This window comes from Cynocephalus volans, chromosome 6 (assembly GCF_027409185.1).
Source record: "Cynocephalus volans isolate mCynVol1 chromosome 6, mCynVol1.pri, whole genome shotgun sequence".
Taxonomy (NCBI): domain Eukaryota; kingdom Metazoa; phylum Chordata; class Mammalia; order Dermoptera; family Cynocephalidae; genus Cynocephalus; species Cynocephalus volans.
The window spans coordinates 155,255,623-155,281,257 of NC_084465.1; the positions used below are offsets into that span (position 1 = coordinate 155,255,623).

The 25,635-nt window shown below is 44.4% G+C and overlaps 1 pseudogene; it reads right to left on the reverse strand.

The window, feature by feature from the left end:
* Window positions 1-13,824: 13,824 nt before the first annotated feature.
* Window positions 13,825-19,536, reverse strand: LOC134380110 (claudin-6-like; annotated as a pseudogene).
* Window positions 19,537-25,635: the final 6,099 nt, after the last annotated feature.

Consider the following 25,635-nt stretch of genomic DNA (forward strand, 5'->3'; position numbering starts at 1 on the left):
AAAACTGGAAAGGAATACAGAGACAGATCAAAAAGAAAACACTAAAGAGTGATAACTAATCAAACCCTGCTTTTGTTTCAATGGTTGCCATATAACGCTTTGAAAATTCAGGGGAATTAGAAGTTTTCCTAAAAGAAATCTTGCTCTCTTTTTGAAAAGACTGAACTCAATTTGCTTGAGTTTCTGAAAGACACACCATCTTTACCTTAAGTTAATTTAATAAATAAGAAAGCTTAATCTCATTTCTAGGATAGCAGAAGTTATAAAGGTTTTTTTCAAACATTATGGAATATATCAAAGGAGCTTAATGACAAGCCCCCCCAAAAACACAGTTCTGTATTCACAGAGACCCATCAACAGATGCTAAATCCATCAGGTGAAAGGTATTTGGAGAACAAAATGTGAATGGTGCCACAGACACCTGCTAACTACGAAGGGAGAGATGCCGCTTTACAAGGCAAGATCTGGAACTTTATTACCACCTCAGCGGATCAAACAACTTAACCCCACTAGGTGAGTCAAACTCACTTTCTCCACTTCTGGATGTGACATGATACAAATCACACCACATCACTTATAAAGTGTCCTTGTCAAAAAATGTTTACCTGCATCCACTCAAGCCTTTACAGCTAATTCCCAGTTTATAGGAAATATAGGTGATGCAGGAGCAAGTCAGACATCATGAGGAAACAAATTCAGAAAGGTGAAGCTTGTAACATGATAGATGGGCCACAATCTTCAAAGAGCCAATGTCATGAAAAAAGAAAAAAAAGAAAAGAAAAAAGGCAGACATACTGCTGTAGATTAAAAGAAACTAAAGGGACCCAACAATTAAACGCAATGAGTAAACCCTGAACAGATGGTTTTGGGGGTAAAAAAAAGCTACAGAAGACATTTAAGACAATTGGGGAAATGGAAATAGGAACTAAATATTAAATCTAATCTCAACTTGTGGTCTTTTTGTCCTTAGGGGACTTGAACTCACACAGTCTGGATGTGCAAATGACTCTTCATCAGCAGGAAAATGAACAGCATGTCACAATAAATGTGCATAACCCCATGGATAAAATTCATGAAGAAATGAGTGGTAGTTACACAGTTAGGGTCTGGAAAAACCACAAATCTGTAACTACTCTGTATTGACAGTGTACTTCACAGTAAGAAAAATATTTTTAAAGGAAAGGCAATACTGAGAAGTCAACGGTGCTCAAACCAAATCGGAATTTGCAACTATTCACGCAAAGTTTATGTTATTTGGAGCAAAGCAAACACTGCATTGCTGCCTTTTTCCACAATGCCCTCCTCCCCAAGTGCTCCATCAGTCCCACCCCCAAGAGGTCATCAAGGTTAAAAAATTGCTATGAATCTAGCAACATATTTTTATGCAAACACTTAAAGCATAATACAGATATAAAAACACCTTAACAAACACTAAGAACACACAGTTCTACAACTTGTTTCTCTTAGTAAATGTTATGCACTCCATGCAGTATAACAAAACTATCCCTGTCAACCACTTATTTTTAACACTGGCGGAACATTCCAGACCATAGCTACGACAATCATTTATTTTACCTTAACATGTTACTGGACAATTGTTTCTATACAACCTTACGCACACACACCTGTGCAATTCACCCATACGATAAATTCCTAGCCTAGGAACTGCTGGGTAAGCAAAGTATGTACGTTTTAAATTCTGTTTAAATATAGTGAAGACACCTTCAAAAAAGGTTCTATGAAACTATCATCCCACTAACAATATAAGGTACTTATTTAAAGGCTATATGTATTTTAGATGAACCTTACATTGTAGACGGTTATTTTAAAGCTTCTGAAGAGCAATTATGGACGAAAAGTACAGCCATTAGGGAATATAGCACGGATGTCCTTTGAAATACTAAAACTACAATGACCGTACGCTCCAGCAATCTTCCTTCTAGACATAGAGCCAAAGGATTTAAAATTAGCACGTCAAATAGATGTCTTCACTCCCATGTTGACCGCACCAATATTACCAATAGCCAAGATAGGGACATAGCCTTCCATGCCCATCAACAAGTGGCGGTCAAAAATGCGGTAAACATCCAAAATACCCCGCCACCTTAGAAAAAGACAAAATTCTGTCACTCGCGACAACGGGGATGCATCTACAAGTCACTACGGTAAGTGACGTGAGCCAGGCACAGAAAGACAAATGCTGCATGATCTCACTTCCGCGTGGCTTCTAAAAACGTCAGACTCGTGGAAGTAGAGAGGACAGTGTTGGTTACCGAAGACTGCGGGTAGGGGTGGAGGGAACGAAGAGAAAGGGAATAGGGCTGAGGGCATGGAACGAAGAAAAAGGGAACACTGACGAATGTGTACAAAGTTTCACTTAGAGGGGAGAAACAAGGGATGGCCATCTATTGCACAGCAAGATGACTGTAGTTCATAGCATTGTGTATCTCAAAATGACTAAAAGAGTGGACTTTGAGTGTTCTTACCACAAAGAAGTAAGTATGTGGTGGCATGAAAATGTTCATTTGCCTGATGTGCTCATGCCACCATGTATACCTGTATGGAATCATCACGTCTGATGCCATGAACATATACAGTGGCAAGCTGTCGATAAAAAAATAAAATCGAAATTGAAAATAAAATTTGAGAAAAGACAGTGCCGTTACTGGCCTAAGTATGCACAGAGAGGTCAGCGGAATAGAATGGAGAGTCCAAAACGGAACTCATTCATCTAGGACAAATGGATTCTCACAAGTGTTTTATGACCACTCAATGGGGAAAACCTATTTCTTCCACAAAGACTGCTGGGACAACTGAACGGCCACATGCAATACAATGAATGTGAGCCCCTTTCTCACACCATACACAATTCACTCCAAATGGATCACAGACCTCAATGTTACAATTAAAACTACAGCCCTCTTTAAAGCACAGGAATAAATCCTTGGGATGCTGGGTTTCGTGATGGCCTCTTGGTTAAGACGCCAAAAACACAAGAAACCACGCCGGAAGTAGTAAATTGGACGGCATCAAAAGTGAAAAGTGCTGTGCTTTAAAGGACACCACCACGAAAATGCAAAGACAACATGGGGTAAAGGAAAACAATACTTTCAAGTTGCATCTAAAGAATGAATGAAAAGATAGAAAGAGCTCTTCCAACTGAACAATCGGAAAGACAATTAGCCCGATGAAAACATTGGTCAGAGGAGAGCTGGCCGGTAAGCTCAGTTGGTTACAGCGTGGTGCCAGCACACTGAGGTCAAGGGTCACGATCCTCGCACAGGCAGCCAGCCGCCCCTCCAAAACTAAACCAAACCAAAACACTGCTCATGTAATTCAAATATTCCAATGAACATTTCTCTAAGCGAGATATACAAAAGGCCCACAAGCACTTCAAAAGATATTCATCACCACCACTGAGGAAATGTGCATCCAGACCACAGTGACCTGATACTTTGCAGGCATCAGAAGGGCTGCAATCAAAAGGACAGTCCATACAAAGCACTGACCAGGATATGGAGAGATCGGAGCCCTCACATGTTGCTGGCCGCACTGGAATACGGTACAGACTCTTAGGAAACCAGTTTGGCAGTTATTCAAGCTGCGAAATGTCCAGTGACTACGTGGCCCAGCAATTCTACTGCTGGATACACACCCATGAGAACTGAACACACATGTCCCCACAAAAGTCTGTACGTGAATGCTCACATCAGCGTCACTTACACTGGTCAGAGTCAAAACCACACAAATCACCAAGAAAGAATACTGAAAGCAGGGAGAAGCACGCACACACACACACACACACACACACACACACACACACACACACACACACACACACACACACACACACACACACACACACACACACACAAAACAGGGTCCAAATAGGGCTTTCAGCAAAATTTTCAACAGAAACCCCCACAGTCCAGGAAAGAATGGGCTGTTGTAGTATAGAACGTGAAGAAGAAAACGACAGATGTTCAAACCAGGAGACTGTGGCCCGCAAAAACATCCCTCAAGCACGGGGAGATCAAATGCTTTCCCAGACGAACAAAAAAGCGGAGAGAACTCCTCAACACCAGACCACTCTTGAGAGAGTCTCAAGAGAGCTCTTCCACCTGAAAGAGGTTGCTACCATGGAACAAAAGCGCAGCTGAAGGGATAGAACGCCCTGGTCCAGGAAGTGCAGAAACAACTAGAGAACACAGGAAGACCGCAGCCGTCGTGAGAAAACCTCCCGGCCCAGCCCCTCACGGACGCGTCTCCCCCGCCCTGCACTTGCACTTTGCACACTCGCACACTCGCACACTTGCAGCCTGTCCCGCCGCACCCCCTCATCCGGCCTGGGCCCCGCACCGCCCGCCAGCCGCTCCCGCAACAGCCCGGGGACGAGGCGAGCCCGGCGCGCAGCGGGGACGATGGCGGGGCAGCGCCGGGCTCCTCCTGAGCGGGGGAGGACGGCGCCTCGATGTCACGGCTCTGCCAGCGCCGGGCACCCCGCCGCCGTCTGCATGGCGCCCCGCCCGCCTCCGACGCCACGCCCCTCCCCCACTCGGGGCTCCGGGGACCCTCCCGAGGCCCCCCGCGCCTCCCTCGTCTCTCGGCCGACACCCTCGCTTTCCCTGCCTCGCTCGGGAGCCGCAGCCCCTCCCGCAGGCCTTACCTGGCCCGCCGCGCCGCGTCCCGCGCAGGCCTCCTCTGTCCGCTGCTCTGCGCCCCTGTCCTCCCTGGACCCTCGCAGGCATCTGGGCTCCAGCCGCCGCGGGCTGGACTGGGGCTGCGCGTGAGCTGTGGGCGGGTCCCTGCAAGTGTCTGTAACGTTTCATTCCCCGCCCCCGCTGAGCTGCTCTTCCCCGACACGCCCCCCCAGCCCCCCTGCTGGCCGTACCCACTTTGTATTTTCAGTGTTCGTGTCTTTCAAGACGGCCACACTGGGCTAGTTTTTCGAGTGAATAAGACTTTATTACACACACCACTTTGCGTGGTTTCTTTTTCTTTCAGCAAAACTATTAAAAAGACGGGAAGAGCAGTTGAATCGAGTTTCTCTAGATTCTTCTACACAGCAGGTCTGTGACTCCTGATTGTCTGTGATTCCTTATGGGGTTGGGTGTGTCCTAGGACTACTGAGGGGTAAAACAGCAGTGAAGAGGGCGAAGGGGTCGAGCTCCGGCTTAGCTTGGAGGCTGGGGAGGGGACTCACCATCAAGATCTGTGGAGCACAGGGGTGGGTGAATCAGGTTTCCGCTGCTGCGTCTGTGATGCAGAAACACTCTGGGTAAGAGTCGGAAATCTTGCAGGGCCTGGAAAACCCCAGGCCAGGGCTCCACATTCCCTGAAGCTGTCAGATTTTTGTTGAAGGAAAATGATTTTTCTCTCAATTATGTGCTTGCAACGCCACAAGCTGTCGTGCACATGGGCTGTAGCAATGGACCAAGTGGCCCCTGGCTCAACACCCACCCACCCAGGCACCTCCAAGGTGAAACACTGAGAGTCTGGCCTAAAGGAGCCAACTAATTCATTGTCAACAGATTGCACTCTTCAAAGTATCTAGAGCTGGAGCGAATCTGCCAAGTTTCAAATCCATTAGTGTCTCCTCACAGACATTAATTTTTGTTCCTAGTCATCAACCTTTAGATCCCAAAGGCTGAGATGGATTACCTAGCACAACCTCTGGGTTGACACAGGGGCAAGGAGATGTCCAGGGTCACACAGAGAGTTAGTAGCCATATCAAAATTTAAACCTGAGATTCCAACATCCCATCGTGTATTCTTTCCAACATGACAGTGACCTCAGTTAACACAAATGTGCATGTGGTTTAATGACCAGTAGCAATAATGGTGACAGCCCAATTGCCAAAACACTGTTAACTCTCCAAACCGTTTTCATCATGCCTATGTGGTGACCCGGTCATTGCCAGCAACCTTCCAGAGCAGATGGGGCAGGGATGATCCATGAGGCTTCAGATAAGTCAGGACTGGACCACCAAGAGCGTAGAAGCCTCAGCCACAACACACATGCTGGTGATGGCACATCCGTGCTATGATCCAGGTCCCTTGGCCTGGTCCAGTGTGCTCCCCTCTCCACTGCCTGGATTTCCATGGGCAGGAGGCCACTCTCTCAGGTTTTGTTTTGCTCTTTTGCTAATGAGAGAGAGAAAAAATAAAACAAAATGAAACAGTGACAGGGTCTCCAAAGACATCTGCATCTCTAAAGCTCTTAACAAAACTCACAACTGGGGCTGGCAGCACAGCAAGATTCCCCCAGCACAAGGCATATGACTCTGTGTCCCGCCATCACCAGGCAACATGTAGTGAGTCTTTCACCCACTCTTTATGGAGTGCTCACTGTGTGCTAGGTACTGGCTGCAGGATGCTTCAGGCAGCACAGCGAGGCCTCTTCTACCCTCGCTGGGGGGTGGGGAAAGATACCATCGTCTTCTCTTATGGTGGTGGGATATTAAGTTGAAGTAATAAATGTAAAACTGCTTTTAGGAGATAAAATGTCATATGCAGTTGTAAACAGTTCTTTTTAATAAAGTAAATTCTATGAAAAATGAGTAGATTGCCTTTTTCAAAAAAAGACGTTTCTTGACCTTTGTATTAAAAAAAGACAAGGAAACATGAAGCTGTCTATGAACCCATTAAGGTTTGAACTGAATTAAAAACCCACTTAACTTTGGCAAAAACGGCTTTAAGGTGAAAATGTCATGGATTTTGGCAGTGTCTTCCTCCACACAACACTATTGGGTTTGTCCAATAGTTTCTCGTGTGACATGCCACAGGCAGCAGCTTAGAAATCAGCAAGTCCCGTGATTCTCCTGTGCTTGGTGGCTGGAGAGAATTAAGGCCTCTGCAGCAATTACCTAGTTGCCCAGACCTCTCCAGTGATGGCTGTGCCTTTATAGATATCATCAAAATATTTGTTCATAGCATTGGTGGTACGTTAGACACTATCAAAATCAACATTATAAACCAAGATCAGATGGCTTCAAATTACCAAAATGGAAGAAACTAATGATTTGAAAAACGTCATCACTTTAGAGCAGAAGTACTATTTTGAAACTTGATCCGGCAGCATAATAAGCCGAGCACACATGACAGAGGTTAGAATCTCAGGTGCAGATGAGAAATAAAACAGAACAGACTGCACACGGGAGAACCCAGGCCCATTAAACAAAGTCACAGCTGCCCTGGCCAGACTATGAGCTTCATCTGAGTCAATAGGAGAAAACATCAATTAGGAAGAAGGGGAGTGCGGGACAGAAGGAGACATCCTGAGAAATTCCCTGGAAGATTGTCTGTAGGAAATAACCACCTGCCAGTCACATCCAGTGGATTATGTGGCATAGAAAAGGGGTGGTGTTTAAAAGCCTTCAAGGCAGCAAACACATAAATAAAAAAGGGAAACATGTTCACTATTCAAACTGCTTACAGCTTACTGACTTGCCATGCATGCTTTTCCAGGGACAATTATATATTCAGGAGTCCCCTTCCTAGGCCAGCTCCACTTCATGGCGGTGCAGACAGCATTCTGTTGGTTAGCCGAGCTGGCCTAGGGAATGAAAGGTGGCCTGCAACTCTCACCACGTATAAAGCAGGTGACTAAAATATCTTGGAGCAAGCTGTGAAAGAAGCTTTGTGTGCCAGAGCCCAGGGAAGCGGGGAGGACACGGCGGCATTGTGCATCCTCATTAGAATCCCCTCCAGTGCTGCTGTTACTGATCTGAACCAGGGCTGCTGTGGCTAACAATGTAGGTGCACGTTTTAATTGAAAAATGAATATTTAAGCATAGTAGAAGTCTTTTATTTTATTTTTTTTTAATTTTTATTTTATTTTATTTTTTTTTTAAAAGATGACCGGTAAGGGGATCTTAACCCTTGATTTGGTGTTGTCAGCACCACGCTCACCCAATGAGCATACCGGCCATCCCTATATGGGATCCGAACCCACGGCCTTGGTGTTGTCAGCACCACACTCTCCCGAGTGAGCCACGGGCCGGCCCTAGTAGAAGTCTTTTAAAGAGCCCTAATGTCATGCAATGAGGTTGTCCAGTTTTCCTGCTGTCCAGGCCATTAACAAGTATTTATTCAAACGGCTTCCCATGTTTCACAAATGTCTTTGGGTTTGTCACGAAGGCGATTGAACCTCTGCTGGAAGCCAATGTTTTGTACGAATAGATTTCTTTTTCCCTTTCATGTTTTTTGTTGAATAGGTAGTAAATGATTTCATATGTGTGTGTGCTTTTAGGCTATTCATATAAGGTAGTGTTCCCTTTTTTCACGGAATGTGCCACTTTTTGTCAGACAGCAATCAAGGTGTGTCCCTGACACTCCTAGACTGACTTTGCTAACTTGGTTTTTTCCAGCAGGCATTTGTTTAAATGGACCCCAGTGAGAATACTTTATAAAAGAAATGTCTTAGTAATAGACATGGACCCAGCCATGTCAGGGCCCACTGTGGTGGCAAACAGCATTTCTGAATCTTTTTTTCATGATCACCCCCCCCCGAGCTTTGTTAATCAACCTCCCGCTGAAGTTTTAACCACAGAATACATGTCTGTCTGTGTAATGTATGTGTATCTCTGCTTTATGTTTATAAAGAGTAAGGGGTTTTTGTTCCACCACCAACAAATTTCATCCTCCTGAGGAAGACACTCTTCTCCCTCACTGAGAATGCCTGGTGTAGAGGCAAGACCATGGCCAAGAGCCAACGGGAGGGGCTGGTGGCAGTCCCAGCCTGGCCTCTCACTAGCAGTGTGACCTTGAGTATGTCCTTTAATGCCCACATCCCTTCTCATTTGGGAACTGGTGGTGGCAATAAAAATAATAATGCCCATAGTAATTCCCATAGTATTTCCCGTTGTACTTCCCAGAGTCACTTTGGGGATGAGGCCCTCAGAGATTCACTTTGCAAATTGCCCTGTACAGATGGGAGCTGCTAATTTCAACAGACAAAACCTAAATTGGCAATAATTTGCACTTGCTCGTGCACTATAATTGAGCTGCTCTGATTTCCCAAGATAGTTTTTTCAAATGTCTATAAATACAGATTTCCTCATACCTCTCTATGGAGACCCACTGAACTTTGGTTTGGCCTCAGACAGGGACTCTGATCATGGTGGAGACAAATTTCTAAGTGAAGAGGGTTTGGTTCCCGGCACAACTCAACCCCACTAAATGACTGCACATCTGCCCTGCCCTTTCCTGTGCCCTCATCTCCCATCTCTCCTCCCCTTTTATTCACTCCTTTGATTAATTAATGAATAAATAACTCTCACTGTTGGGGGTGGACTCTTCGCAATTCTCCCATTTGACTTATCAATAAATAAAACTCTTCCCAACTCCTACCAGGACTGAATCTTGGTTTTCCTTGAAGATGTTTCAATCTTTGAGACCATCTCTAGGAAAACTTCTCCAATTGTTAGTCATTTGGGGACCAGGAAAGGCAATTTGCCATCCCTCTGTCTACTGTCATCACTGCTCCAGCATGTTTTTACTGCTCTGGGAAGTGCTCATGTCACTGCTGACACCACCTTCTCCCCAAGTCCCTCTGCCTCTCCAGGGCTGCACCTCCATCTAGACTTGTAACCTGGCATTGATGTTTTCAGCATTCTCGATGATGACCTTGGCTGCACTCAGGTACCCTCCTAAAACTGCCAGGCAGTATCAGTGGCTGCCCTTGACCAATGAGAACCCCAGGCCTGCAGAGGCTTGAGTGGCAGAGTTCAGGCCACACATGGGCACCCGGCCCTGCAGAGCTCCTCATCTTTGGCTCAGCCTAGAGCAACTGTGATTTATCACATGTTGGGGGGACACATCTGAACTCCTCAGACACCCTGGCCCCACTTTCAGTCCACCACCTTTGCAGTGCCTCCATCTCCACTCAACAATGCCACCAAAGTCCTGTCTGTTGCTCAGCATGAATTTGTGAACACCAGCACAGTCCACTCAGCTGCAGTATTGCCGTGTATTCTCATTGATAAAAAGTTCTAGTGCATGGTTTTCACGCATGGCATAATTTTGCCTCTGGAATATGATAGAAGGGCATTAGCTAAAAATGCTCTGCATAAATTGGGGACTGAGGGACAAGGCCTCATCACTTAAGTGGATCTCCTGGGAGCTTGTGAGAAATGCAGAGTTTCAATCCCCATCCCAACCTATCAGATCAAGACCTTCATTCCAACAAGATCCCCAGGTGATTTGTGTCCACATTAGTTTGAGGAGCACTGGGCTGCACGGCAGACATGGTGGGTTGGAGTGAGTTGGGGACCCAGGGAGGAAGGGGAGGCTGGAGGCTGTGACAGGAGTATCAGCAGCCCAGAAACATCTAGAGGTTGTATAGGTCCCACCTGTGCTCAGAATACTCTCAGGAGCACTCCACCTGTCCACTCACAGGCTGAAGAAAGCTGTGGAGACCCAAGCAGGTGTTTTCTTCACACTTCTGACACCAAACGCGAGGTGTCTTTTCCACACCAGTTCTCCAGCCCTGACACCAGCAGTGCACCCTAGCGCTCTATTCAATTCTGACACTGTCGACCTGCAGTTAGCCCCCACCACCCCTCCTTAAGTTTGGTAATTTGCCAGAACTACTCACAGAACATTTGTTATGTATATTTACTGGTTTGTTACAAAGGATACAACTCAGGAACAGCCAGACGAAGGATACAATTCAGGAACAGACAGAGGGAAGAGACACACAGGGTCAGGTGTGCGGAGGGGTGTGGACCTCCCACGCTCTCTCCGGGCACCTCCATGAGTTCATCAGCCTGAAAGCTCTCCCAATCCTGTCGTTAAGGGGGTTTATAAAGGCTTCATTACAAAGACATGATTGATTAAATCATTGGCTATTCTCGATTGATCAATCTCCAGCCCCTCTCCTCTCCCTAGAGGTAGAGATTCCAAGGATTTTAGGAGCTGTTGCCAGGCACTGGGGACAAACATTAAAAAAATTTTTTTTCATATCGCAGTATCGATGTCCTATTTTCCTTGGCCTGACCTTAAATGTGTAGGTTAGTTTAGGGAGAGGAACATTGTAATACTGAGTCTTTCTGTCTCTGGGCACGACAATAAATGTCTCTCCATCTGCTCAAGGTCCCTGTCTGTCCCTCTGTTCATTTGAACTTTTTTTCAGGTACTCCTGTACATGTCCAGGTGTACCCTGAGGTCTTTCTTCTCTGTGTTGCCATGCTAAATGAGACTCTTTCTTCCAGCACATGTTCCAGGTGTGTTGCTTTAATGCACATGTGAAGCAGTTTGGTAAGAACCAACTAGAGGGCCCACCCCAGTGAGGAGTCTGCCTGCCGCTCACCCTCAAATCCCACGTGTTCTGCCTCTGAAACCCTCTCTTCTTGCCGCCCTAGTCCCCACATGAGGCGGGGAGGTGACACAGCTGTGATGGCACATCCATTGGGGGTGGCCCCTCCTGGATTCCTTAGGATGAGGGGCTGCCATGGGCTCTTCTGAGCCCAGCTTCTCACATGCCCTTTCCACCAACTGCTTCATCACCTTCACCGCTTGGGTCAGGCTGAAATGGCAAACCCCTATTTGGGGCTAGAAAGTCCCATTTCTTGGCTGGCCAGTTAGGGCAGTTGGTTAGAGTGTGGTGTCATAACACCAAGGTCAAGCATTCAGATCCCCATATCATCCAGCTAGTCGCCCACCCCAAAAGAAAGTCCCATTTCTGAGGGGTATACCTTAAAAGTTTTGTTTTGTTTTTCCTTGAGAAACTTTTCCAAATATAACCCCTCAACACATGTAAATGTGATGTGTAATTAACGGTGCCACTGAAATAAGTTGTAAAACTTGGTTGTGAAATCTTTGAATTCTCCCTAATATCTGTAAAAGTCATAAGCTATTCAACTCTAAATGTGTATGTTACAAAAATTGAATTCGTAAATTCATGGGCGCATGAACTTCAATTTGATTTAGAATGCTTTTAAAGCTGGGTTTCTGCTCTCATATGTGCAAACATTCACTTCTATGTGTATATTTGGCATCCTTTTATCTCTTTCATTAACCAATGCCCTTACTGGGAAAAACAGGGCAAGAGTCATCCTGGCTCCTTCTCTCTCTCCTTCCTCCATGAGAAGCGTGTGAGCCTGTTCATTGGCTCTAACATGACAGGGGGCGTGGCTGCCCAGACGTGCTGTCAGTCTTCTGCCCTCCAGGTGAGCTGCGCCAGACCCCGCCCCGTGGCGCCTGCGCAGTGCGGCAGTGAGCGCCTGGGCGGCTCGGCGGTTGCAGTTCGTTGGTAGCAGTGAATGTAGCGTGAAGGCCTGGGGGCAGGAGGCGGCGGCCACGACGACGACGACGACGGAGCGGACTCAGGTAGGCGACTTCTGGCTCCGGTTGGGCCGGCGGGAGCGCGAGGGAGCGACGGCGGCGCGTTCGGGGGTCTGTGGACGGCCGCCTCGGTGGCCGGCAGGTGAGGCCCATGCGGGGCGGGCGTGGGCTGTGAGGGGCGCGGGCATTCCGGGGCGCGGCGGGCGGCCGGGGGCTGAGGTGAGCGCGGCGGCGCACTGTCCGGCGGGCGGCGCTCGCTTATCGCCCCCTGCGGGCCGGGCCCCAGCTTGTCCGGGGCGGGCACGCGCTCCTGTGTCCGCCGGTCGCACCCGTGCCTGCCCCGCCGCCCCCGGTCCAGGTTTCCCCGCCCTCCGTGCGCGTTTTGTTCCGAGGCGGGCGGGGGTCGGCGCAGCCAGGCTCGGGTCAGGCGCAAGGGCCAGTGCAGGGGCCGGCCGGTTAGGTCGGTTGTTTAGAGTCGGGCCTTGTGACACCGGAATGGCCAGTACAGTTGACCCTTCATACCTGCGGGTCCTGTATCCACAGTAGGGATACAGCCAACGGCCGACCAGAAATATTAATAAGTAAATAAACAGTAATACAAATAAAACAGCCAGTGTAGATAGTATAACAACCATTTACGTAACATTTACGCTGTATTTGGTCTTATAAGTAATGTAGAAACGATTTATCTGGAAATGATTTAAAGTATGTAAATGTCATTTGATATAAGGGGTTAGAACATCCACGGATTGGTGGGGGAAGCGGGGAACCAATCCCCTGTGGATACAGGGGAAGAAAAGTATATGCCTCAGTCATCTCTTTATGCTTAATTTAACAGTTTTAAAAAAAAATTTTGTTGACCTTAGAATTTTACTGGTACTATTCCCCCCTCCCCATAAAACATGCTTTATTCAGTAAACACTTGTGCGTGTGGCAGGGCATGGGTAGAAGCTTGCAGAGTTGGAGGTGAGGGGAAGGGGTCTACAGCACAGCTGGGACCTGACAACAGGATGGAGGAGCCAGAGGTCAGGAGACTGGGAGGTGGGCAGTTCTTTGGTAACACATCATTTGCTCTTCCAGAGGTGAGAAGAGAAGCTCAGGAGCCCCTGGTGGTTCCAAAGTCCTGACTGGGAAGGGGCAGCTGTCCCCACAAGCCCAGGGAAGCCCAGCCCCCAGCAGCTGCAGGAACTCCTGGGGCCAGGCCATCTTGCTGTCAGAACAGCAAGCCTTCATACCGGTTCTACAGTTCCAGGTTGGTTTCCAAGATGGGGATGTCTAGGAACATCCTCTGGAGAAAGATCCAGAAACTCAAAGCACCACCTCTTTGACTACATCATCCAAAGGTGAGAAATGCCAACAGCAGAGCTCAGGTGGGAGTCTGGTTCAGTTATCAAATGGATTTTTAAAATACCTGTCAGAGATGGAAAGAGGAAAAAGAAAAGTTAAAAACCAACCCCAAAGTGCTCACACGTCACCTCTTGATGGCTCCAGCTCTGGGGTGAGGGCTCCATTGCCAATGCCCCCCCCCCCCCACTGGCATCAGACGTAGTTCTTGGTGGGTTATCCGGAGAGGTAGTATGCAGGACAGTCGCTGAGTAGCAGGCCATGTAATTGCTGGAGCCTCGGGAACCCCCAGAAGGACAAGTGCAGCACAGCAGCCCCCATCCCAGCAACAAAAGGCCCAAGGCCACCCAGTCCAGGTAGAGGGAGGCCCCCAGCTCCGGCTTTTGGGCCTCTGCCACCTGGGGGTTGTAGAAGTCCTGGATGATGGCATTGGCAGTTCAGCAGACGGGGATCAGGGTCAGGACCCCTGAGATGATAGAGATGATCCCAGAGGTGAGCACCAGGTGGGCCTTGGAATCCTTGTTCTCCACACAGGTAGTACAGTTGGTTCCAGCAAGGTAGACCAGCAGGCCGAGCAGGGCCACAAGGAGGGTGATGACACAAAGGGAGTGCACAGCCTGCCGGTCCTGGGGCAGGGCCAGCAGAGAATCATACACCTTGCACTGAATCTGGCCAGTGCTCTGTACCACACAGGACATCCACAGGCCCTCCCACACCACCTGGGCCACCACGATGCTGTTGCCGATGAAGGCAGTCACCTTCCACATGGGCAGGTCGCAGGATACCACGGCGTTCACCTAGCCCAGCAGCATCAGGATGATTGCCAGGATTTCCAGACCAGCAGGGGCCGTGGTGAATTTGAAAGTGCTGCGAGGGAGACCAGAGAAATTCTCAGGCTGAGTAGTCACTGGTACTATTTTTGATAGTACCTGTAATGACCAATTCAGAACAAAATAACAGTATGTAGGATATCAGTAACTTAATTTTGGAATATCTGAAGCAGTGTTGCTTAAGACGGCATTCTTTGTGATACTAGTTCTAAGTGATGGTACAAGGAAAAAAAATGGCTCCTTGGTCAAATAAGTTTGGAGAACAATGCTACGTCCTTTCCTTCTACCCTTAGAGTCACAATTCACATTTCCACGTTGGAGGATTTAGTCACAGAACCCTTTTTATTTTGTTTCTGGTGCGATCTCTATGAATACCCATGAAAGCCAGGAAACAGTGGATGTTCCCCAGGACAGCCATTGTGAACTGTGTCATTGGTGTCCTTCTAGGGTGTCTTCGGTCATTAGTGTCCTTATAGGGTGTATTATCTTAGATGATGGAGCTTCTCTTTTGTGAACTCAGAGGTCCGGATGTTGATGTGGTTTGTGTGTGTCTGTGCATTTTATGGGTATTACTCAAATTTGGTTCTTACTGTGCTGATAAGATATGAGGGTTATTAAGTTGAAGTCTTATAGAAGAAATTTAATTCAAGTGTTTTCACTTCCCAGTGACTCACCTTTTTGCACATATAGTTTTACAAGTTTACTGGCTGCACTCCTTAATTGTTAGCACTTTTTCCCTAGAATGTTAGAAATATGTGGAAAAAAATGGTTACTACTGTTTCTGAAGAGCTAATCATGTGAATTGTTTAGAAGTTGAAAATAATACCTTTGGGCACTTCTTTTGGGTTAGCTGTTAGCAGAATCTTAATAAATTGAGAAAGAGCATTTAAATGTAAGTGGTTGTTTATATTTGTTAAATGCTTAATTAAATGTGTTTTCCTTTTCCTTGGCTGAAAAGAAATTAGAAGAAGAGAATCAACTATTTTGTCCAAGCATTTTTTTTTTCAATTTGTTAGAGATGGTATTGAGAAAAGAATGGGGACTGTGGAGTTAGACGTGGAGTCAGCATGACCTTTTCAGGTAGGGACAATCTGGGTTGAAATGGAGTTCCACTCCTTCCTGGTCCAAAGCCACATTGCTGGGCCGACCCCGTGGCTCACTCGGGAGAGTGCGGCGCTGGGAGCGCAGTAGCGCTCCGGCCGCGGGTTCGGATCCTATATAGGGTTGGCCGGTGCGCTCACTGGCTGAGCGCAGGAGGGTTGCGATCCCCTTACCAGTCACACATACACACAAAAAAGCCACATTGCTGATTTATGTAAAAGCCACATGGCTTTTTTAAACATTCAGTTCCTTAGTTGTAAATTGGGGTTAAATCTATCCTATAAGGCTATTTTGAGAATTAAATGAAATTGTAATCTGTAGAGTTGCCAGTACAGTTTCTGAAATACAGCAGCTGGTGCCAGTAGATGTTGATTTCCTTCCCCTTTCTACTTTAGGACTTTGCTGTAGTTATTAGCATGATTTATTTTTTTTTTATGTTGGAGTAAACAGTTTGCTTAGTTGTGACTCGGTATTGAATCCAATTTAATTTTAAATTAAATTTTGACTGGGTCTATTTTATGTCCTTAAAATTGCCGTAAGTCCTTTCTAGAACAAGTTAAATAAGACTTAAATAATATATAAAGATGTATCCTTAACACCTTTTAGTCTGATAGGGAAGATACACATGCATATAATGAGGGAATTCTGTGCTGAAGGGTATCTGGGAAGAGAAGGTGATGCTATAGGAGGGTCCAGAATTTTAGAGTAGGAAAGAAGTCCAGGTGGAGAGGACAGCAGGAACGTAAGAGTAAAAAGACAGCTGAAGAGGTGTACGAGATTTGAATCCCAGCCAAAAGAGAACCGCTGTCATCTTTTACTCTTCCTGCCGTGAGTGTGTTCCTCTGTGATATGGGGTGAGAACACCTACCTCCTCAGGTGTAAGCTTCAATGAGATAAAGTGATTAATAGGGCTCCTGGCATATAGTAAGTGGCCAGTTGATATTGATGGTGATGTTCCCACTGCTAACACCACCTGCACTTTCATATGGCTGATCTGTCTAGGGATGAATTTGGGGCCAGGTTTTAAATTCTACATGTCACATTAAAGTGGTTGATGTTTATTCTATAGGGAGGGAGAAGCCATTGAAAGGCAGGGACAGGATTAGACCCATGTTGTAAAACAGTATGAGTGGTGGGTTAGAGGAATGTGCCCATTTAGGATCCTAGTCTTCAGAGTCTGGCCAAGTAGAGAAGTGGATGGTCATTTGAGGCAGGGGGAATTGGTCTGGACTCAAAATGTTAAATGTTACATTAAATATTTATGTGCTGCTTTGTGGAGGAGGGATCCATTCAACACAGATATTATCCAAATTTTGAGAGTAAATGAATTTTGATACCATTGGAGATGTTTTAGGTTGTAGTTTAAGTAGGTTTAATGTTTGGACCTATCTGCAAATGATGTAACTAATCGTGTCATAGCATATCTGAATTGCTGTTACTAGCCTGAGCTGGGTTCAGGTGATAGAGGAAAGAACATCCTTTTTCCTATTTACACGGTTTTGGTGGGGCTGGGATGTGAATTGAGTTACCTCTTTTTACTTTCTCTCTTTTGAGAATCATTGTAGACCCATGGATTTTTATGTATCCAGTATGTTTTAATCAAATAACCATTCTATTTCCTCAGCTTGTCACAACCTGGATATGTGGAGGTCCTTTCAAGCCAGTTGTCTTTCTTTTGATGTGATGTATTAGTCTCTGAAGAGGTTCTTGCTTTCTAACACAAGAAGTCTGAGTTTTTCACTTTGTGCTTTTCTTGCCAGATACCTATGGGCCATTTCTTTCAGATCCTTTCATTGGGGAGTGGAATTCAGATACCAAAATCTGGGTGCTGTATGTCCTTTTTGCTACTAGGGTGCCCCTGCTTTCATTGGACAGACTTGGGAAGTATATAAATTTTGATTTTGTATTTATGTTTCCAACTCAGATTTAACATCATAAGGTTTTTACTTTGAGTTTATCCTTTTTTTTCCTCTAATGTTGAAAATGTGTATTTTTAGCAACATTAATATAATTTCTTTATCCTACAATCTAAATGTAGTAGTTTGAAAATAACACTACTTATAAAGCCACTGGAGGCTTTTATTTGGTTACACCTCTTTTTAGAGTTAAAATATCCACATAAGTATGTACAGTTGACATTCTGACTTATAAAGCCATTTGAAAATATTTTCTCTCTGATTAAGTTACCACTTTGATAATTGGTTTATTTGCATGAAATCCTTAACTTTTAAAGATTGCTTTAATGTTTTATTTAATGTATGTTTTTTTCTGATCACTACCCTAACAAGGATTTGTAATGTATTTTTTCAACATATAAAATATTTGTGAACACTTATTTATGTAGCTCACGAATCAGAACTGTATAAAAAGTTGCGTTCAGAGTGTCACTTCCTTCAGTCCCTCCAGTAGTTCCTGTCCTGCCCCAGCTATATTACTTTCTGATATATTCTTATGGTATTTCATTTTTGGAAATATAAGCGCATGCATAGATTTTTATTCCCCTTTGTTACACAAAGATAGTATTCTATGCACACTGTCTTGGTTGTTCTTAATGAATTCTGGACATCACTTCATGGAAGCTCTGCATTCTTCTTTTGTGCTTGCCAGTTGTTATCCTAAAGATGAACATTTCGGTTGTTTATGTTTTGTTGCTATTATAAATATCACTGCAGTGAATAGTCTTGTGCATGTATTGGTTTGTATTTGTGCAGGTATAGCATTAATATAGTGAGATTATTGGGTAAAAGGCAAGCACATTTGTAGCTTATTGCTTTTCTAGTGTTTAGCTCAGTGTCTGTACTGTGAGTGCTCCAACTCTGCTGTGTAGTAGCTAGAATTAAATAATGAGGAAATTGGGGCTGTGCAGTTAAATATCTGGTCTACTGCAGAGGTGTGTATCATTGAGTAGTCATTAAGTAAACATTTGTTGAATTTTAATTGTAATTTTTTTTCAGTATCTCATAGTTAAGAGTTCAGTCAGAAAAACAGAACCACTAGGGTGGGTAAAGAAAAAAATATATGAATGTGTGTATTACTTATTGAAGGGATTTGTTACAGGCATTTGAGTTCATGCAGTGTGGGAGCTGGCTAAGCAGTCTCTATAGTGCTATGTCTTCATGCCTGATGCTGCAATCTGAAGTCCAGAGGACAGACATTTGGGAAAGAAAGACAGATGTAAAGTGGGGAAGAACAAGAACAAGCTGGAAGCTGTGTCAGATCCTGTTGCCTCTGACCCTGGTTGTGTGTGTGGCCTGTAAGTGCTGGGCCCTAGGCATGAGGGTAAACACGCACATTTAGGCCAGGAAGCAGAGAAGTTCAGGGGACATTCTGAGGAAGGTAGAGCAGGTGGAGCAGCAGTTGCAGGCCAGTCACTGAGTCACATGAGCGAGATGAGCTAGAAGAATAGCAGAACAACAGTGTGTGGACTACAGGATGGTTGCTCCTTCTCCTGTACCATCCAGCTGCTGCACAGAATTGTCTTGAGGCCCACCCAATCCAGAAACATACAGGGAAGGAAATTGTGGGGAATGTAGTTCAGCTCAGCCAATTTAAAACATTACAAAGCATGAGATGTGCTCAGGGTTTTCAATTCCCAGCTTAGATTCTACATAACAATCCTGAAAATTTCTGTGAGTGTCCTTAAAGACAGTGCAAATGGATTCCAAACATGTTGGTGAGGGCATTGATGGGTAAGGAATGGAATCCTGAAAATTGGATTGTGGCGTATAGTCAGATTCTGATTTAGCTGGAGACCTTGGACCTGTAAATGCTGCTGAGCTGCCTTGCCAGTCTACACATCCTTTCCAACCCCAGCCACAGGAAATTAATCTGTCTTTGCCCTGAAAATCCGAAATAGGCCTCCTACCTTGCAAGGAAGGTACTGCTGTTCCTCAGAACCTGCCCCACCGTCACTCTTTCTCCTAGAATGGTGACTGGACTCAAGTTGCAGCAGGCCCCAGAGGGTGAAGTAACCCATGGGGAGGTACACTGCTCTCTAAAGGATTGTGTAGTTTTGTCACTACAGTTGCCTCCTTCTGTATCTGTGTGTTCTGCGTTGGTGGATTTAATCAACTTCAAATTGAAGATATATCAGGGAAAAAAACCAAAAAGTGATAATACAACAATAATAGATAATACAAATGAAGCAGTTTTGTATAACAAGTATTTACATAGCATTTGCATTGTATTAGGTATTATAGGTAATCTAGAGATGATTTAAAGTGTATGGAGGTGCATAGGTTATATTCAGATATGCCATTTTATATAAGGAACTTGAATATCTCTGGGTTTTGGTATCCATGGTGGTCCTGGAACCAACTTGCCACAGATACCCAGGAGCAACTGTACACAGACAGGAACCTAGGGGAGTATTTGTGGGAATGGATCTTAAGGGTGTGAGATAATACTGGAAGGAACTTAAGGTTGGATCAGGCAGAATGTTTTGATCCAGGCCCATTAAGTAGAGATTCTGGATTCAGTGTTGTAGCTGAAAAGGTTAGAAAAAGCTCTGACAGTTTGGTTGATTGGCTGCAATATAAACCACAAAGTGACCTACACTGAATGAATTTGAGTTGCCAGAACTGCCTTGGTGTACCATAGAGGAAGGGATCCAAAGGCTTAGAGAGATTGAAATGTTGGAGTGGATTTATCATGTTAACACTTGCTCACCCCCTTGGGAGGATTCAGAGATCATACTTTTTATACCATAGCCACAGGAAATAAATTTATGAGGAGTGCCCCTGTATCCTCAGAGCTTGCAGGGTCATTCTTCTCTGAAGGTCAGAAATTAGAGTAGGAACTGCTGCCTGCCCCTGAACTGGCATCCTTAAATGCAGTGAGGATAATTGGATCCTAGGGTGGCAGTGGCCAAGTGTCTGCTTGTAGTCAGTCACCAAAGACAAGGTAGGTGTGGTTATTGTAATGGACAGTGGAGCCAAAGCAGTTATCAGAATAGTCTGACCTGTGGCATTGACTAGGTGACCATGGTGTCCCTAGAACAGAAATGGAGGGGCAGTGTCCTCAAGTTTTTTTGGTCTCTAAAAGTAGGAATAGCTCTAGATCTCCTGAACAGAAATCTGACTTGAATTGTCACACATAGAATTCCTGGCCCCTTGATTCACAGACTTGTGTCAGTTCACAGACCCAGAGTCCTGTGAATGAAGGGGGAAAGCCAGATTCTCTCAAAGAAGGACGTTTTTTTTTCTGTAATACGGTGTGTTTGGAGGTGGTGTGGGGGAAATAACAACCTGTTGTTTTTTAAGGTTATCTCATCATTGATACTGTATACTCCCATCTTTGTCCATTTATCTTTAGAGGTCAAATTTTTTCCAATAATATTGCTATTGATAACAACATACTATGAATGTATCAGAATTGCATCTGATGGTTCAAGATAACATTGCTACTTGATTTTACAATACAGCTCCCTGTAATAGTTCCTAACTTCTTTTTGACCATATTTCTTTGAGGAAACCAAAGAAAGATGTGTACAGTTTTGCATATGATATCGGATGATTTGCAAGGCCCCTCTAGGCCATCTTTAGGAACAACCTGCCTTAGCCAAGTTTTTGCATATCTCAGATGGCAGTAATAATACAGTAGTCCCTCCTTATCTGTGGGGGATACATTCCAAGATCCCCAGAGGATGCTTGAAACCATGGATAGTACTGAATCCTGTCCTGTATATGCTGTGTTTTTTTCTGTGCATACAACACCTATGATAGTTTAGTAACTTCGGCCCAGTAAGAGATTAACAACAATAACTAGTAATAAAATAGAATAATTATAGTAATATACTGTAATACAAGTTATGAAAATGTGGTCTCTCTTCCCCTTATCCCCTTCTCCCTCTCTCAAAATATCTTCTACTGTAGTCACCTATTTTTGGACTGTGGTAGACCTTGAGTAACAGAAACTGGGGAAGGCAAAACTGCAGATGGGTGGGACTACTGTACATTGATGATGGCTTTTAGCTTTAGCATTGTTAGTTCTACGTGCTGTCACCTCAGTGGTCTGTCACTTCAAGTAATGCTAAGGCCAAATCAGAAGAGCTTTGAGGTGGGGTTTTGAGAGTTAGGGCAAGGGGAGGAAAGACTAGGAAAGCTGAGAGATGCGGTCACAAGCACAAAGAAAGTACAACAGGTGGTGCAGGAATAAAATCCAGTGATGTGGATCCAGGATGAGGTCATATGATTTGGTAACATGGAAGTCATGGTTTAATGACATCATAGCTCAGATTTCAGTGGAGTAGTATCACAAGTGAAGGATTGTTTGTGGTTAAGGGTAATGGAAATTTGATGACAGTTTTAGTTTGAGTGAAAGAGTGGAAAAGAAGAACTAAATAAAACAGTCTCTGATGCTTAAACAGATGACTTAGGTGCTGTCTCTGAACTCTCCATGTTATTGTTATTTATGGACGAAATGACCTTGTTCAGCAAAATGCTTGTTGATAAGTTTAACTGAGCAAGATGGATGTTTTTTGTGCGTGGCAAGAAAGTAGTGTAGGTGATCTGGACAGGCAAAGAAAGTAGGAAGGAAGCTGGGAGTACCATTCAGCCCCTGTGCCAATGCCAGCTCTTCCTTGAAAGGTTCCTTGTCTCCTGGTGCTGGAGTGTTCTGCCCTCCTCATTTTCTCATCCTCTGTAAATATTTGTTGACCCAAATACTTTTGCATTTTGGACCTGCGTGTTTTTTCTCATTGGAAACTGTTTGTAAAAATACATTTTTTTTGAAGTATATCTGTGGGTGAGGTTAATTAGTATTCAAGATATTTTGATCAAGTGTTTGCAAAAATCATGTAAAATACAAACCCCAGATTAACCGAAACCATCGACTCTGATGGCTTTGGTGAACATCATTTCCAGATTTTCCCCCTAATTCCCAATTTGAGTAGATGGGTACTTAAGCTAGTGGCATCATTTCTTTGTTGGTGATTGCTGTGGGCTAAATGTGTCTCCCCAAAAGTTCATGTGTTGGAGACTTGATCCCTACCATAACAATGTTAAGAAGGTGGGAAGTCCAGTTATAATATTTGAAAGATGGGGCCTTTGAGAGGTGATTGGATTGTGAGGACCATGCCCACATGAATGGATTAATCCATTCATGGAGTAACGGTTTGATGGTGTAATGGGTTGTCATGGGTGTGAACTGGTGGTTTTATAAAAAGTGCCAAAAGAGCTCGTGCCATCCTTGCCATGTGACTGCTTGCTTTGCCATAGGACTCTGTAGAGAGTTCGCACCCAGAAGAAGGCCCTCACCAGATGCGCACCCCTAGACCTTGGAGTTCCCGGCCTCCGAAATGGTAAGAAATGAATTATGTTTCTTTATAAATGACACAGTTTTGAGTATTGTGTTACAAGTGACAGAAAATGGACTAATACAGTCAGCTTGAATGTGTTCATCAATTTCTTATACCCATTCTTAGGTTGAGTTTTTACATTTTGTTCCATTTTTGTAAATTAATCTTTTGAAGATTAATGTTTGGAAAACAGTTTAGGTTGTAACTGTGATCCATAAATGAATGCAGCTGATGTTTAATTAAAAGTGTTCTGTGCAGCAGTCTAATTCAGTATTTGCAGCATGACTGATTCCCTTTTCTGAGCATTCTGAATTTTTAAAGAAAAATTAAACATTTTTTAAGCTTCCAAATGCACTGTTAAAAGACTATCTTTGCTAAATAAGTGTGAAAGTCTGTCAAATGATCTTTTTTAATTAGAATTAATCTGTGGGTTAAAACTCTTGGTAATTTTTTGGTTTACTATGGTACTGTTTAACCCTGTGAAATTTTTCCTTTAAATTGATTCAGTAAAAGACAAAAGTAATCCTATGCACTTTTCATTCATAATTACTCTTCTGAACCTTTAAAATGACAGTCCACAAAGTAAGGTTCACCTCAAATGCATAGCCTTTAAATAAAAACTATATTGTTGGTGGGATGATAATTTGATAGAACCTTTTGGAAGGTGGCTTCACTCTATTTAAACAGAATTTAAAACGCACGTTCTTTGCTTACCCAGCAGTTCCACTGCTAGGAATTTCTTGTGTGGGTGAATTGGACAGGTGTGCATGTGTAAGGTTTTCTATTATGGCAGTGCTTGTGATGGTGAAAAAGTAGAAACAATTGTCCAGTAATGGAGTTAAGGTAACATAAATGATTGTCATAACCATGCCCTGGAATGTTCTGTCAGTATTAAAAATAATAGGTTGATAGGGAAAGTTTTACTATACTGTATGGAGAGCATAACATTTACTAAGAGAAGTTGTAGAACTGTATGTTCTTAGTGTGTGTTAAGGTGTTTGTATATCTATATTATGCTTTAAGTGTTTGCATAGAAATGTGTTGCTAGATTCATAGCAGTCTTTCAACCTTGATGACCTCCTGGGGGTGGGACTGCCAGAGCACGTGGGGAGGAGGACATTGTGGAAAATGGTAACAATGCGTTGTTTGCTTTGCTCCAGATAACTTCTTAAACTTTGAATCGTTGCAAATTCCCCTTTGGTTTGAGCACTGTTGACTTCTCAGTTTTGCCTTTCCTTTAAAAATATGTTTCTTATTGTGAAATATACTGTAAATACAGAGCAGTTACAGATTCATGGTTTTTGACAGACCCTAACTGTATAACTACCACTCGTTTCATCATGAATTTTATCCATGGGATTATTTGTAGTTGTAGTTTTTTACTCATTTCTTATGACTTGCTATTCATTCTCCTGTTGATCAATATTGAGTCATTCCCAGTGTGAGACTGTGTTAGTTCAAGTCCCCTAAGAACAAGAAGACTGCAAGTTAAGATTAGATTTAGATTTATAGGGTGAAATCCTTGTGAGGGAGGGAGCCATCAGACCCATGCAAATGTGATGCTTGTGGAGAAGCAAGGGGAGGAGGGAAAAGGGATAGGAAAAGTCTTAGAACTGCAGTGAGGTTGTGTGAAAGTTTAGGCAAGGCTGGTAAAGAGTCCTTCAGCCGGTTGCTCTTTAGAAGAGTCCTTTGTATTGCATGAATGGGCCTGCTTTAGTACCCCACCTGTGGTCAGTCACTGGCTAGAAACAGCCTGTGGGAAGTGTGGGGCCAGAGGGACAGCAGTGGTGGATTAAGCAGAGGCCGAGTCACTCAGTCTTGCTCCCCACAGTAGGTAGTCTGGAGGCTCATTTTCATGACCTTCACAGGGCTAATGTGAGTGACATTGCTGTAAACATTCATGTACATATTTCTTGCATGGTGATTTTCTGTTGGGTAGACTTAGGAGTGGAATTGCTGGGTCACATACTGTGCCTGTGACCAGTATTAGTAGATAACGCAAACCCTTTTCTGAAGTGGACGTACAAATTTTCATTCATACTGCAGTAAATGCATCCTCTGGCTCCACATCTCACCAATATTTTGTATTGTTAGTTTTTCTAGTTTGAGTCATTCCAGAGAGTGTGTGGTAATATCTTATTGTGGTTCCTTCCTTCTAGGTTAGGTATGGCCAAGTGATTTGCCTTGGGAGGTAGGATGGGGGAGGAGGACGGGGAAGGCAAGGGCAGGGAGGTGGAGGGAGGGAATTTTTTGTGTGTGTTAAGCAGTTGAGATTTTGGGGGTTGTTTGTAGCCATAGCATACTTATTAACCTATCCCGACAAACTGCTTTTGAAAAATAGACTTTATTTTTTAAGAACAACTTCAGGTTCACAACAAAATTGAGCAGAAAGGACAGAATGCCCATATCTCCCTTGCCCCCACATATGCACAGCCTCCCTGTCAGCATCCAGCACTGGAGTGCTGTACTTGTTACAAGTGATGAACCCACATTAACATGTCATTATCATCCAAGGTCCATAATTTGCATTATGGTTCCCTCTTGTTGTTTGTGGGTTTTGATAAACCCTTAATGGCATGTATCCACTATTACAATATCATATAGAATAGTTTGACTGCCCCAAGAATCCTCTATGTTCTGCCTTTGACGGTACTTCAAAAAGTTCATGGAAAGCAGGCCAGCCCTGTGGCGCACTCGGGAGAGTGTGGTGCTTGGGAGTGCAGCCGCGCTCCCTCTGTGGGTTTGGATCCTATATAGGAGTGGCTGGTGCGCTCACTG